The following is a 12,868-nucleotide window of genomic DNA, read 5'->3' on the forward strand; positions in this document are numbered from 1 at the left end:
TATTTCGTTAAAATATTACCGCCACTGTCTGTAAGGTGTCAGCAAATAAAGGTCCAACACGACAAAAGAACAAACAGTGGCCGTAAATTCAAATACGTAGATTCAGTGATCAAATAATAGACCTCTGCTAATAAAAAAAACATCTTTAGCGCATGTGAAGCCCCACCATGAGACAAAGTAATGAAGTAACTGTCAAGGTTAAATTCTACTTTCGCGGAATTGTCACACGAACAGCCCGATTGCTCATAATTGTATATTAGCATTTTCTTCGTAAACATGAACGCAGACAAGCTTACCTATTTCTCTATTTCATTTTTCGGTACTTACACATGATCAGGCCAAATACGTGCAAATCTGCAGTTTTGGCCTTCATGTCATTGCTTAGCTAAATGATTGCAGTTGTCATGTTCAGTACGAAATTAGATTTTTACCCCTGTATAAGAGCGAAGTAAGATTTTGTACGCGGTGATGTAAGAAGTAGAAAATGGTGAAAATTTTAAGAAAAGCTAGGACAATGCACTGCAACAGGCTATGCCCCAATAATTTCCTTATATATGTACATTGTCACTGCTGGCTGTGCTAGCTTGTGATGTATTCAAATCTCCACTTTCTGCACTGTCATTATAGTACAGAATGAAATTCACTGATGCTGTAAGCGGTGTTCGCTAACAGAGACCTCGAACATGTTGATGACTATATTCCCTTTGTTGGAGACAGCCGTCAGTTTCATTGTTTTGACAATACCCGAGGCCTTACTGCTATTACTGCATCATAGGGCTTTATTAGATCAGCTGTTCAAGGCACAACAGAGCTTCATCAGCGTAATTGAGATCCATTCTTAGGAGCCACTCAATTGAAGCCGAAACCGTCTGCACTACAGTTAATATCAGTACATATATCAGATGATATTCATACTTACCGAGTATATGTCTAAAATTTGATGCTGAATTTCTTTTTGTAGCCAGCCATTCCTTTCTATTAAATAAGGTTTCCCGTTAGCTGCTTACTGCATATTCTATGTTTCAGGTGCACGTATTTCAAAGTGTGGGAAATAATTTCAGAGATGCAATAATAAGCTGAAATTACACAAATTAAAATGAATAAGGTATTTTAGAGCGAGAGCTACACTGGCCACAGCCTCGCCATTTTGCCGTGCTTGTCCGGTGCCTATCCGTGCCGGTCCAAAGAGCGAAGAAAAAAAGATAAAGAAGAAAAAGCAGCAGCAAGCAGAAGCAGCAGCAACAGCAGCCAGCAGCAGCAGGAGCAGCAACCAGCAGACGCGGCAGCAAGCAGCAGCAAGCAAAATCAACAGCAGCAGCACCAGCAGCAGCAAGCAGCAGCAACAGCAGTAGCAAGCAGCAGCATCAGCAGGCAGCAAGCACCAGCAGCAAGCAGCAGATTCACCAAGCAACAAAGAGCAACAGTAGCAGGAATGAGCAGCAGTAGCAGCAGGAAGCAGCCGCAACAGCAAGTAGCAGAAAGGAGCAGCAGCAAGCACCAGAAAGCAGTAGCAGCGAGCAGCAGCAGCAGCAGTAGCAAAAAGCAGCAGAAGCACCAAGCCGCAGCAGCGGCAAGCAGCAGCAGAACGCTGCAGCGGCAGCAAGCAGCAGCAGGCAGCACCAGCAGCAGGACGCAGCAGCAACAGCAAACAGCAGCAGAAAGGAGCAGCAGCTACCGCAGCAACAACAACCAGCAGCAAGCACCAGCAAGCAGCAGCAGCAGTCGCAACTGCAAGCAGCAGAAGCAGCAGCAGGAAGCAGTAGCAGAAGCAGCAGCAACAGCAAGAGCAAGCCACTGGAGCAGCAAGCAGCAGCGGCAACAAGTACCAGCCGCAGCAAGCAGCAGCGGCAACATGTACCAGCCGCAGCAAGCAGCTGAAGCAAACAGCAGCAGCAAGCAGCAGCAGCAACACCAGCAAGCAGCAGCAGCAACAGCTGTAAACAGCAGCAGTAAGCAGCAGGCAGCAGCAGAAGAGCAAACAGCAGAAGCAGCAAGCAGCAGCAGCAGCAGGAATCAGCAACAACAGCAAACAGCAGCAGCAGCAGCAGCAGCAAGCAGGAAGCTGCAAGCAGCAGGAAGCAGCAAAGCAGCAGCAGCGGGAAGCAGCAGCAACAAGTAGCACGCAGCAGCAGAAGCAAGCAGCAGCAAGCAGCAGCAGCAAGCACCAGCAAACAGCAAGTAGCAGCAGCAAGAGCAAGCAGCAGCAGGAAGCAGCAGCTAGAGCAAACAGAAGCAGCAGCCAGCACCAGCAGCAAACAGGAACAGCAAGCAGCAGCAGCAGGAAGCAGCAGCAGCAAGCAGTAGCAGAAGCAGCAGCAGCAAGCAGTCAGCAGCAGCAACAAGCAGCAAGAAGCAGCAGCAACAAGAAGCAGCCGCAGGAAGCACCAACAAGCAGCAAGTAGCAGCAGCAGCAGCAGCAGCAGCAGCAGAAGCACCAAGCCGCAGCAGCAAGCAGCAGCAGGCTGCACCAGCAGCAAGAAGCAGCAGCAGGCAGCAGAAGGGAGCAGCAGCCGCAGCAGCAAGCAGCAGCAGCAGTAGCAACAAGCAGCAGCAGAAGCACCAAGCAGCAGCAGCAGCAGCAGGAAGCAACAGCAAACAGCAGCAGCAACAAGCAGCTAGCAGCAGCAGGCAGCAGAAAGGAGCAGCAGCCGCAGCAACAACAACAACGAGCAGCAGCACCAGTCGCAACTGCAAGCAGCAGCAGCAGCAGCAGCAACAGCAAGCAGCAAGCCATTGGAGCAGCAAGCAGCAACGGCAACAAGTACAAGCCACAGCAAGCAGCTGAAGCAAACAGCAGTAGCAAGCAGAAACAGCAGCAGCAGCAACAGCAGAAAACAACAGCAGCAGGCAACAGCAGCAACAGCAGCAGGAAACAGCAGCAACAGCAAACAGCAGAAGCAACAAGCAGCAGCAATCAGCAGCAACAGCAGGAAGCAGCAACAGCAAACAGCAGCAGCTGCTGCTGCGAGCAGGAAGCTGCAAGCAGCAGCAGGACGCAGCACTAACAGCAAGCAGCGGCAGCAAAGCAGCAGCATGACGCAGCAGCATCAAAGAGAAGCAGCAGCAGGCAGCATCAGCAGCAAGCACCAGCAAGCAGCGAGTATCAGCAGCAGCAGCAGGAAGCAGCAGCAAAAGCAAACAGAAGCAGCAGCCAGCACCAGCAGCAAACAGCAACAGCAAGCAGTAGCAGGAGCAGCAGCAACAGCAAGCAGCAAGCAGAAGCAGCAGCAGCACGCTGCTTGAGCAGCAAGAAGCAGTAATCAGCAGTGGCAACACACAGCAGCAGCAGGCCGCATCATGAGCAAGCACCACCAAGCAGCGAGTATCAGCAGCAAGAAACAAAGCAGCAGCAGGAAGCAGCAGCAGCAGCAGCAGCAACAGCAAGCAGCAGGCAGAAGCAGCAGCAAGCCGCTTGAGCAGCAACCAGCAGTAAGCAGCAGCGGCAACAAGCACCAACAGCAGCAACAGCAAGCAGCAGCATCAGGAAGCAGCAAGCAGAAGCAAGCAGCACAAGGGAGTGGCAGCAGCGGCAGCAAGCAGCAGCAACGGGAAGCAGCAGCAAGCAGCAGCAACAACAGGCCGCAAGCAGCAGTGGGAAGCAGCAGCAACAAGCCGCAAGCAGCAGTGGGAAGCAGCAGCAGGCAGCGGCAGCAGCAAACAGCAGCAGGTAGCTGCAGCAGCAACAGCAAACAGTGGCAGCAACAAGCAGCAGCAAGAAAGCAGCAGAAAACAGCAGCAGCAGGAAGCAACAGCAAACAGCAGCAGCAGCAGCAGCAGCAGCAGCAGCAAGGAGCCGTTTCAATAGCAAGCAGCAGCAGAGATGCAGCAGAAACAAGCAGCAGCAATAAGCAGCAAGCAGCAGCAGTAAGCAGCAGGCAGCTGCAGCGGCAGCAAGGAGCACCTGCAGCAGAAAGCAGCAGCTGAGACGCAGCCGCAGCAAGCAGCAGCATCAGCAGTAGCCAGCAGCAGCGGCAGCAAGCACAAGCACCACTAGGCAGTAGCAGCAACAGCAGGCAGCAGCAGCAAGCAGCAGAAGTCAGCAGAAAGCAGCAGCAACAGCAAGCAGCACCAGCAGCAAGCTGCAGCAGAGGGAAGCAGCAGCAATAGCAAAAAGCAACAGCAAGCAGCAGCAGCAGGAAGCAGAAGTACCGCAAACAGCAGAAGCGGCAAGCAGCAGCAGGTAACAGTAAGTAGCAGCAGCAGCAAGCCGCAGCATCATGCAGCGAAAGGATGCAGTACCAGCAAGCCGCAGCAACAGCAAGCCGAAGCAGCAGCAAGCAGCAGAAGCCGCAAGCAGGAGAGGCAGCAAGTAGCAGTAGCAGCAACAGCATGCAGCAAGAGGCAGCAGCAGCAAGCAACAAGCAGCAGCAGCCGCAAATTGCAGCAGCAGCAGCGGGCAGCAAGCAGAAGCAACAGGAAGTTGCAGCAACAAGCAGCAGCAGAACAGCAGCAGCAAGAAACATGCAGCGGCAGCATGCAGCAAGCAGAAGCTGCACCAAGCAGCAGCAGCAGCAGCAGCAAGCTATTTGTTTTTAGTAGATTTACGTATATAAATGATTGACTGCCGACATCATCACTTCACTTCATGTCTTTATTTTCATCAGTGTCGAAGTCCCCTCGACCCTCTCACTGCACATTTGTAGATAACTCTTTGTCATCCCCGCCACTCAGAATGTGACATTTGTCTTCTCCCTTCATGCGGTCATTCTCTTTGCAGTCAAACGCCTTAGTGAATGCACTGAACATCCTTAATGCGAAGTTCACTCTGTAACAGCAGTGACATTTATTGTAAAATGTAGACACCTAATATTTACGCTCTCAAGGCGTCAAGGTCGTTTGATAAGAACACTGTATTACTAGTAAAAAATAATGCGAATACGTGCACAGAAATTAAAGATTTACGGCACTGTAGCTGAATTTTTGTTTGGTTTAGAATGTACAATTTTCTGCCCAGAGGACTCTATCTTTGATGGAAGGAGCGCCGAAAAGGGGTTGAGATTGTTTCATTACCAGGGGTCCTTTACCTGCCCAGAGATCGCACAGCCTCAATTTTTATCTGCATAGAAAATCGGCTGCCGTGGTGGGGATTTCATCCCGCATCCTAATGTTCCGCAGCAGGCAAGAGCCCGCACGTGTGAACAAATGCGGGGGCTCGCAACACTGTAAGAATGCAAGGCCATCACATATTTTGACCAAATATCAATTTTATGTTCAATTTCCCTTTTCTCTATAGCATCAAGTGTGTACATGCATTTCCAGCTAAAAAACAATAGTGTAACTTGGTTTTGAAACTGAGCGCCGTTCTTTACCACATGTGATAGCAGCAAAAGCAGAGAAATGTCGGTGGCTTCATGTCCTTGATTCATTGCTTGCAGAAGTCAAGTATGAAACTATGAAAAGGGGACAGCAGCTGGGGAAATCAGGTAACTGCAGATATGTTTAACGACTAGGGATATATCGCGCTAGAAAAACTGGCCACCGTGTATACGCAATGCTGGCTGACAGGCGGTTCTTTTCGCTTCTCTTGCTACTTTGGTTTTATATTAATTTTCGGGTGTCTTGCTACCCTTATTACTCAGAGGAGCTCGGTAAGACCTGGGAGAATCTTCGAGTGGCCTCCTTCCTGGCCGGCCGTGCCGTTGGATAGCTTCTTTCCCCGTCCTGGTCTCTGGCTGCTGGCTGGTTAGGCCTACCGGCTGCCTGTTTGGCCATGGCCGACGAGGCTGCTCCAGGCAGCCCACCGTCTCTGTGCGATGCGTCCTCATGTCGGGCGGCTCATAACACCGCCGCGGACCAGACTTCGTACCACCCCGATGTCCTTGCACCTCCTGGTGCGCATTGTGAGTCCCACCCTACCTCCACCTCCGCCAGTCTTCATTTGGAACCCGGCATCTCTGAGCTTTCGGAGCTCCTGGGCCTTCCGCCGCGGACAACTGCGCACTCGGAGTCGCCGCAATCTAACCGCTTGGAGTTTGGCACAGACACGGACGCCATGAAGGTTCATGAGCAGATCGTTGCGGCAATTCTGGACAAAGATAACAAGATTGGTCCCGGAACCAGGGCAGTTCTTTTGCCTCTGGTCTGTGCCCTGTGCCGACACGCTGCGCACTTCTTTGCGTGTGCAGTCGCTGAGCTGAATCATTCAGAAACGCTCCGGACCTCTTTGGCGGTGCGAGAGCATAAGCTGGATGTCCTCCGAATGCGGCTTGCTTGCAGGACTACCCAGGACAGCACTACTGCGGCTGACCTCTGCGACGTGAGGCGTCAACCCCAGGTCCCTCGGACGTACGCTGCCACGTTGAGCGGCGTTTCAGAATCTCATCAACAGGGAGGCGCTACCATTGCAGCTCCTGCTGCGACCTCTCATCCGATCAGGCCTCCTCATTCTGGAGACTCCTGCCCGGATCCTGAGCTGCACCAGATGTTTCTAAGTTCTTTTGCACTCTTGGACAATGTTGGCAGCGAGGTGGCGGCTCTGCTCTAGGCGAACATCGATCCTGAAGCTGAAGGAATCAGAGCTGTTACTCTCAGGGCCTCTCGTCGCGCCCTGATGGTTACCTCCAGGGACCTGAAAACCTCGACCGTCTGAAGTCCGCAATCTCACGGATCGAGGCAACGCGGAACTCCGTGAACGTCCGAATCCCCAAGCAGCGGAATCCGCACGTACGACTGACTGGGGTTGACCCCGATTTAAGGCCAGAGGAGGTGATCGCGGAACGCAATCATTGGAACCACACTCTTCATCTGGACACTTCTTCCTGTAAGGTCAGGCTCTCTTTTGCTCAGCGCGCCAGAGTTTCTTCATGTTATTGAAACTGACCCACCCGCTTTTGCCCGTCTCTGTGCGGCGCGTCGTGTAACCATCGTTTGGACTTCCGTCGAGGTTCGTGAGGACCTGCACGTTCCCCTGTGCACTTTTTGTGCACAGTATGGCCGCGCTTTGAAGAAGTGCAAGCTCAAAAATGATCCTTCGAAGGTGTGTTGTACCCGTTGTGCGGGGTCACATGCTTTGGCGGCTTGCCCTCGCTCCGTCCGGGACCCCAACGTTAAGTGTGCCCCCTGTGCTGCCGCCGGTCGCTCGTCGAATAATCATGCAGGACATGAGTCGTGCTCTGTTTTGCACGAACGTTCGGACAAAATCCCCAGGAACGTTCGGACAAAATGGGCCTTAGCAGTCAGGTGGCCTCGCGTCCCTTACCCGTTGGCACTCCACACCGTAGCCCAAACATCGAACACGTAGAAATCTGGGAATGGAACTGTAGGGTTTCACACGAAAACAGGGTTTGCTGAACAATATCTCTGCACCACCCTCATCAGACCTGACATTATCTGTTTGCAAGAGATAGGAGCCGACAGGTCGCCGACGCTAGACGGCTACTACACAGTCCGCCAACCCCACATGCCGTCGGTTGCAATCCTCGTCGCAAACGCCATTACTGTAATCGAGCACTCCTTATCCGAACCGGAAGTTGAGCACTTAGCGATAGAAATAGTACCTAACAAACGAGGTCGAAAGAGTACATTCGTCATCAACCTGTTCAAGCCGCCACGATCCGCAAAGGCCGACTTCACCAACCTCCTTCCGAAGCCACCCACCTGGCGCAAGCAAATCAGCTTATCGTGGTCGGCGACTTCAACGCGCCCCATCAAGACTGGGGGCACCAGTCAAACGCAGCCAGAGGAGTGACAGTTGCGCGAGCAATAGAAACCCTCGGCTTGGAACTCCTAACCGACCCTCTATATCCGACAAGGGAAGGCAATAACGTCACCCGTGACTCCTGCCTGGACCTCACCCTGATGAAGAATGTTGCTGAGGCTACATGGACGAACCTAGAAGAAACCCTGGGAAGTGACCACTGCATACTAAGCGCATCCAATCATCTACCAAACTCCGGAAGGATCTGGACGCTGCCCACATCACCGATTGGCCCATATTCCTCAGCGCATACGTGCCATCAGGTCCAATCCAGTCCATACAGGACTGGAGCGAAGACATCAGGCAAGCACACAAGAAAGCTACCGAAATAATACAACGCACACTGGAAGCCCCAGAGGTAGACCGCCATCTTCTAAAGCTATGGCAGAAGCGCAGCCGCCTTGTGAGGCGATGGAAAATACAGCGCCTAAATACACTTCTCCGTCTGCAGATTGCGCAGCTCACGAAGGAAGCCCAGACATATGCAACTAAACTAGCACAACAAAATCGGCAACAGTTTTGCGAGTCATTGAGAGGAACGCTGGGAACGTCCCGTACTTGAACAATTCTGCGGAACCTCATTGACCCCTCTAAATTAAAAACAGCATCTACACGGACCCTGAAGCGTATTGCTCACCTTTTTCCAGGGGACGATGCCACACTGCTTCAGGCTCTTAAGGACAAATACATCGGCACCAGCCCATCTCCACCTTGCTCTTTGACCTGCCAGGGCGAGGAAAATCCGGCACTCGATGCTCCCATTTCTGAAGCCGAGGTGTATGCTGCAGTTCGATCATGCACCCGCACCACGGCGGCGGGAACGGACAAGATCAGCAACGCCATGATCCGCAACTTCAGCAAGGCACAAATCAGCGACCTCACCAAGTATCTGAACGACTCGCTTTGGGAGAAGAATGAAATTCCCTCTGAGTGGAAGCGCTTGGAGATAATCGTAGTTCCGAAACCGGGCAAGAAGCCGGTGGTCGAAACGCTACGACCCATATCACTCACCTCGTGCCTGGGCAAGCTCTACGAGCGAGTCATCCAGACGCGACTTCAACGCTACATAGAAGATAACGGCCTCTTCCATCCCTCCATGATCGGCTTCAGATCGAGCCTGTCCACTCAAGACGCTTTCCTTCTGCTCAAGGCGGAGGTACTTTCTAACATTCCGAGAGGAGGCGAGCACCTCATTATGGCGATAGATCTAAAAGGCGCGTTTGATAACGTGTCTCACGAGGCGATCATCTCCGAGCTCAGTAACCTAAACTGTGGCGAACGCACCTTCCGATGCGTCAAGAATTTTTTGTCCAACCGAACAGCAACGATAGGAATGGGTGACATCAGATCGGTTTTTCAAGACATGCAAAACAAGGGCATGCCACAGGGATCGGTCATCTCCCCGCTCCTCTTCAACATCGCCATGATTAGAATCGCAAGGGCTCTACAACAGGTTCCGAACGTTGGATACACCCTGTATGCTGATGATATTACGATCTGGACAACCACCGCCTCTCTAGGTCAGAAAGAAGAAACACTTCAAGCAGCCGCAACCTGCGTGGAAACAGAGGCCTTTCGATGCGGGCTCCAATGCTCCCCAAATAAATCTGAAGTCATCCGCATACGTGGGTACCACTATACAACACCAGACAATCTTAGCATCTTCCTGCATGGGGTCCCAATCCGGGAAGTGCCACTCATACGAATCCTGGGTCTCTGGCTCCAAAGCGATAGAAAAGTAGACCACGTGCTCCGCCTCCTCAAGAATACAACACAGCAGATCTCTGAAATAATCCGCCGGGTGGCCAGAAACAGAAAAGGCATGCGGGAAGAAGACACGATCCGCCTGGTGCAGGCGCTGGTCATCAGTCGCCTCTCCTATGTACTACCTTACCTCACCCTGCTCCGAAGAGATCTCAACAAAGCAAACGCAATGATACGTGCAGCTTACAGGAGCGCGTTAGGCCTCCCACCATACACCTCCAATGCCAAATTGGAAGCTCTTGGACTGCACAACACATTTGAAGAAATTTAACAGGCTGTCCTCCTGTCCCAAAGAGAACGCCTTCTGTCAACTGAGACAGGCCGGCTCATTCTCGAGCGCGTTGGCTATCCTTCGGACGTACAAGCTATACAGTCAACGACTAACATTCCTGTTCCGTACCGAGAGAGAGCATATGTGGCCCCGCTCCCAAATAACATGTCTCCAGTCCACAACTAAGGCAGAAGACACGCTCGAGTGAATTATCTTAAGCGTGCAGTGGAACGCAGTCCGAGAACTGTCTATGTGGATGCCGCTCTATACGATCATACATCGAACGCAGCAGCAGCCGTGGTGGTGAGCTCTTCGTACACAGAAGTCTCCAGCATGTCCATCCCGCACTGTACTATCACAGAAGAGGAAGACGCGGCGATCGTGCTGGCCATTGCCTACGGAGACGCTACCAATAGAGAGCTTCACGTAATCACCGACTCACAAGCGGCGTGTCGGCTCCTTCTTGCAGGCAGAATATCTACAAAATTAGCTCGCTTCACAACTAACCCATTGGCTACAAACTCACTGCTCAAACATAAGATCACTTGGGTTCCGGGGCACTCTGGATTGGAAGGTAATGAGGTCGCGAATAGGTTAGCTCGAGGTCACACAAACCGAGCGGCTACCAATCCCGATCTCACAACCAGTATTCCTGTCCCAGCGACGTACGGCGCGCGACGTAACTACCTACGAGAACAACGTAGGATTTATCCCCTTCCACACAAGGGACTAAATGCACAAGAAACGCGGGAATGGAGACAGCTCTAAACCAACACTTACCCCAACCTACATCAATACAACATAATGTTCCCAGAACACTACACAGACATATGCCCTTGGTGCAACGACCAGCCCACCGCCTACCACGTCACATGGGGGTGCACAGGCCCCAAACCACACATAAAATGCACCATTCGGAGGCGCAGTGTGAGGCCACTCTGCTATGCTATGATCTAGAGACCCAGCGTAGGCTGGTAACTCAGGCAAGAGCGGCAGCCCAGGCCACTGGGGTCTTGAAATGAAGACTCCACTTCCTGCCCCCCCCCCCCTTTTTTTCTTTTTTTTTGAAATAAAGTTTTCTCTCTCTCTCTCAAATAGCGTAAAAGGACCCGCTGCTGGAAGCAAGTTGGCATGCCGATCTTCTAACTCCGCAAAATTTCATTGTGTGTCGTATACAGTGGGCTTTCATGGGCAGCTTCAAGTGTGCATGACAAAGTCTCTCGAACAGAACCAACGTTCATTTTAAACATACCTTCAAATGCCCTACAAAGTAACACTCCGAGAGCATTATAGTGACGGCAGTTTTGCGGCCCCGCTGCGGCCAGTGTGGGACCTCAAGGGGTTTACTGTGGGTGGCCCCCTTGACTAGCGACTATTTTAAGCAGGGAGCCCACTTTTACAATGCAGCTACCCTCAAGCAGAATTGTAAAATCTTCAGCTGGAGTGAACATTGCTGTTAAACTAATCAACAACCTAGCTATGCGGATGATACCACTTTAATGGCAGAAAGGGTAATGGAACTCAAGAGACTTCTGATGCGCATACAAGAAGAGAGTGGGAAGTTTGGGCTTAAACTGAACATTAAAAAGGCGAAGATCATGGCGTCTTGCCCTATCAGGTCCTCGAGCATCAAGGGACAAGAAGTAGAAGCTGTGACAAATTTTCTCTTCTTGGGTTCCAAGATTACCCCGGAAGGAGACTGCAGCCATGAAATTAGGAGACGCCTGCTTCTGGGAATAAGAGCCATGGCTATTTTTGACTGCCTAATAAAGAGCAGAGACATTACACTGCCAACCAAGATCCGTATAACTCGTGCCATGATCTTTCCAATTGTGATGCATGGATGCGAGAGTTGGATTGTGAAGAAGGCTGACCGCCGAAGAATTGATGCGTTTGAATTGTGGTGCTGGCGGAGACTCTTGAGAGTTCCTTGGACGGCCAGACGATCAAATGAGTTGATAGTGCTACGAAGATGACGAAGCGGGCAGTGGCGCGGGGCGGAGCGCTCGCGCCAGGCCCGCTGGCCATTAAAGCATATTTCATCCTCATGTCATCACGTCGTTCTGCTTCTGTTGTGTCGCCGTGTTCCATCGCTTGTCATGCCACCACGTAACATTTGATGGAGGTGCGGGTGCCACCACGTAACAATATTGTTGAGCATAAACCCTGACTGCTCAATTGGAGGGTCAAATTCTAAAGTTAAAGCTCAGCTATTTTGGTCATCTGATGAGAAGAAAGGAGTCGCTGGAGAAAGATTTGATATTTTGAAAGGTTGAGGGTCACCGGAGAAGGGGTAGGCAGCGGACGCGATGGTTAGATGGCAACCTCGAGGCACTGTATATGATGTTATGTGATGTTAGGAGGATAGTGAGAGAGCTGAAAGTGTGGCGTGAAATGGTCCATAGGGCCACGAAGAGTCGGACACCACTGAACGCTGAGCCCTCAAGTGACCGAGAAGAGATTGAAGGGGGCAGCAACTGCGCGCGTCCGCTTTTCAGCCTCCCGCGGCCAATGTGAAACCCTAGGGCTTTTGTGTGGGAGCTCATTTAGGCTTGAGGGTATTTTCCTGAAGAGCATATATCTATGTTGCATTTGCCATCAAGTACCTTACAAAAAGCCACTGTGGGCAGCATGTGAGCATGGTGGTTTTCCGACTGCAAAAAGGTTGCTGTGGGACATACAGCGTGTTTTCCTGGGCTTGACGAGGCGTTTACGTGCAGATCCGGCTTTTATGTTCCAGTTACCCTGAAATAATCTACAAGGAATTCCTATTGGTAGCATGTGGGCCGGCCGTATTTCCAACCCCAGAAGAGCCGACATTGCACCTCAAGCGGCTAAGTGTGGGGTTCTCCGCTTGCAACAACAGGATTTTTTTTAACCTTGAGCAAACATTAACACTCCATCAGCAATCAAGTACCCGACAAAGCACCAATGCGGGCCAATGTAGCAATATGGTCTGGGCTAACTCAAGAGAAGTCCATGTAGGGTCAACGTAGGGTCAACAGCGCATGCCGCATTAGGGCGGCTCCACTAATGGTCCACAGGGTGACGAGGTCCTCATTACAAGTGTTGTCTGAGCACTAATTGCCCATGTGGGACTCTCAGGGGCCCCACACTGCATGCTACTTGAGTTCTTT

Source organism: Amblyomma maculatum, chromosome 11, assembly GCF_055883805.1.
Source record: "Amblyomma maculatum isolate TAMU_Amacu chromosome 11, ASM5588380v1, whole genome shotgun sequence".
Taxonomy (NCBI): domain Eukaryota; kingdom Metazoa; phylum Arthropoda; class Arachnida; order Ixodida; family Ixodidae; genus Amblyomma; species Amblyomma maculatum.